The 2,726-nt window shown below is 43.4% G+C and overlaps 1 non-coding gene across 1 annotated transcript; it reads left to right on the forward strand.

Annotated features, from left to right (window-relative positions):
- The first annotated feature begins 206 nt into the window (after positions 1–206).
- Positions 207–280, forward strand: TRNAD-GUC (transfer RNA aspartic acid (anticodon GUC)). Its single transcript has one exon. It is a non-coding gene; the product is annotated as a tRNA-Asp (tRNA).
- The last annotated feature ends 2,446 nt before the right edge of the window (positions 281–2,726 follow it).

Consider the following 2,726-nt stretch of genomic DNA (forward strand, 5'->3'; position numbering starts at 1 on the left):
GGGGGGGGCGCACCCTCTCTTCCTTTTTGAGAAAGATGGGCTTGTTTTTTTTTTCAATAAGTTCTATTGCTTTGACACATTTAGTATATAACATAATATATATAAGAAAAGTACTAAAGGCGAAGGGCATTCTGTTGTACAGCTACTTTGGTATAGTTACAAAGGTAACCGGTAGGTGACTGTTGAATCGACAGTAGTTACGAAAGGGGGAAATAGCTCAGTTGGTTAGAGTGCTGGTCTGTCACGCCAGAAGTCGCGGGTTCGAACCCCGTTTTCCCCGCCCGATCTTTCTTTCTTCCCGAGGTCATACCTCTGCCACTTTACCCTGAGTTTCACTAAGGCATATAACCCCATTCGGGTAAGAGGAGCAAGCAGTGGGGAACATCTATTTATATGCGTGTTAGCATCAACAGCATCTTTTTGAAAGTAAATTACATCGATCCTCGGTGCTAGGTACTCAGGTAAGTAAATCCTGAGGATAGAACTAGAGCAAGTAAGCTCATCGCACTATCAAGTCAGTCAGGAACTAGTCTGCCAAGCTTAAGAAGAAGTGAAAAGTAAGCAAGTTGTCATCTAGTGAGGGCTAAAAGACACGGAGAACATCCCCCCTCTATTTGCCAATAGCTTCCGCCTTCCTCTCTTTCATTTCATGTCGGTTCAGCCGAGCCAATAGATTCCATAGGCGGGTCAGTTATAGCTGTAGTAGCCTTTGATTAGGTCCTTTCAATAGACTTTCCGTAGCTATAATTCGATAGACTTTCCGTAGCTCAGTACTGCTGATCGTTGACGCCCGCAACTGTACTTACGGCTGTACTTGTGAAAAGAGATAGAGCCGTCTCGCTATGACTCAAAGATGGTCAAAAAGCTAATAGATGGGCCACAAAAGGTAGAGGAGAGGGGGTAAGAAGAGTAGACTTACTACTGGATACAAGATAGGGTATACAGCTAAAAGGGTGAGATAGAGGAATGAAATGAGCCAGTGAAACGGTCCACGACCACAAGTATTGAGCTATAACCATAAAACTTGGGGAGTGCCTCAAGAAAATCCATTGAAATAGAAGACCCAGGTTGTAATGGAACAGACAAAGGTTGAAGAAGACCAGCAGGAAGGGTGTGCTCACTCTTGTTGAGTTGACACACATTACAGTGAAGAACAAACTTGGAGGGAGAAAAAGAAACCAGAAGGGACCCATTGTTTCTGTGCAAGTCGAACAATGATGGAAAAGCATCCAGTATGTAGCCGACATATGCCAACAACCCAAATGCACATATGCTAGTTAAGTTGAAACTCCTAAATTAAAGCGCAAGCAACAAAACTACTTTTTTGAAGGCGCGGAGCGTTGAAGAAGAGCATAGCTCGATTAACACAACTAGGGGCAATATGGTTCATTTTCCTAGAACACCACAACAAATGTCCCTACCAGCTGTTGCCAGTGAAGCTGAAACCATGGCTACCCCTCAACAAGCCTCTAGCTCTTATCCTAGGCCTGAACCGCCTGAACCTCCAATTACCGTACCATTGGTACTGAATACGACCACCACTCACACCTATTCCAGACCTTTAAACCCCTGACCACCTAGACCTCTAGTAGCAAAGCAACTAAAAGACCCAATCACAAAAATAACCCTCTCTATCCCCCTCAAAACCTTGGCACGAACACTTGTTTCCAGCCACCTATGGCCTTCCTCACAGCTCAAAACATGATAATATTAGACCTAATCCTGCACCTCCACCACCACAACCAAGACCCAATTCAATACCAAATATCCAATTTTCCCAACCAATACTTTTGCCCTATGCTGGAAATTCCATGAAACCAGAAGTGCCAATATATACTTACCTTAACCAACCGCTTCCAACTCAACAGCATGACCCGTACCAATACCTGCAAGAACAAAGGCCGCAAAATCAATATCAATATGGGCAGCAGATACATCAACCTCCTAGAGTTTATTTTCCAATATTTGAAGGGGCCAGGTCTTGGATACAAAAGTGTGAACATTACTTTTCGGTGTACCAAGTTACGGATTGGTACAAGGTAGAACTTTCGGCTATGCACCTTAGGGGGAGAGCTGAAAGCTGGTACAACAGTTTCTTAGTGAATAGGGGACAAGTATCTTGGCAAGAGTGAATTCAAGAGATTGTAGAGAGGTTTGAGGTAAGAAATGTGGTTGGTGTAGTTGATGAGTTTAATCACTTGAGGCAAAGAGGAAGCCTAGAAGAGTACAAGTCACACACAATTGGCAGAATTGAGGGCTGCCATGTTGAGGTGCAATCCCTATTACGATGACAACCTTTTTCGACAAAGTTTTCTTGGGGGTATTGTAAATAGAGATAGATGTTTCGTCCGGCTCTGAGAAACAATTCGGCAACCCCGCTCTTCCCTTTGCCTCTTCCACATCTATTTTTGAAACTTGATTCGGTTGAGTTTGAAGCAAGGATCTAATCAGATAACGCTTTGTTCTCCAATGAATGGAGGTGGAATAATTTATTGAGATAGAGAAAGCTACATCTCGACTTTATTTAAACGAAAGAAAAAGGTTAGTCCTGCTCCTAGACTTCCAATTCCAAGTAGTAGTAACGGAAAGGAACAGGTTTAGGAGAACTTTTTTTATGTCTTTCTTATAGCGATCGCTGAAAGTCAGTCAATGCCCTGGCTTCAATGAATGAAGACCGATGGGCTACGAAGTGGAGATGATGTCGTCGTGTCATTGCTCGTGATGTC

Source organism: Triticum aestivum, chromosome 7B (assembly GCF_018294505.1).
Source record: "Triticum aestivum cultivar Chinese Spring chromosome 7B, IWGSC CS RefSeq v2.1, whole genome shotgun sequence".
NCBI classification, from domain to species: Eukaryota; Viridiplantae; Streptophyta; class Magnoliopsida; order Poales; family Poaceae; genus Triticum; species Triticum aestivum.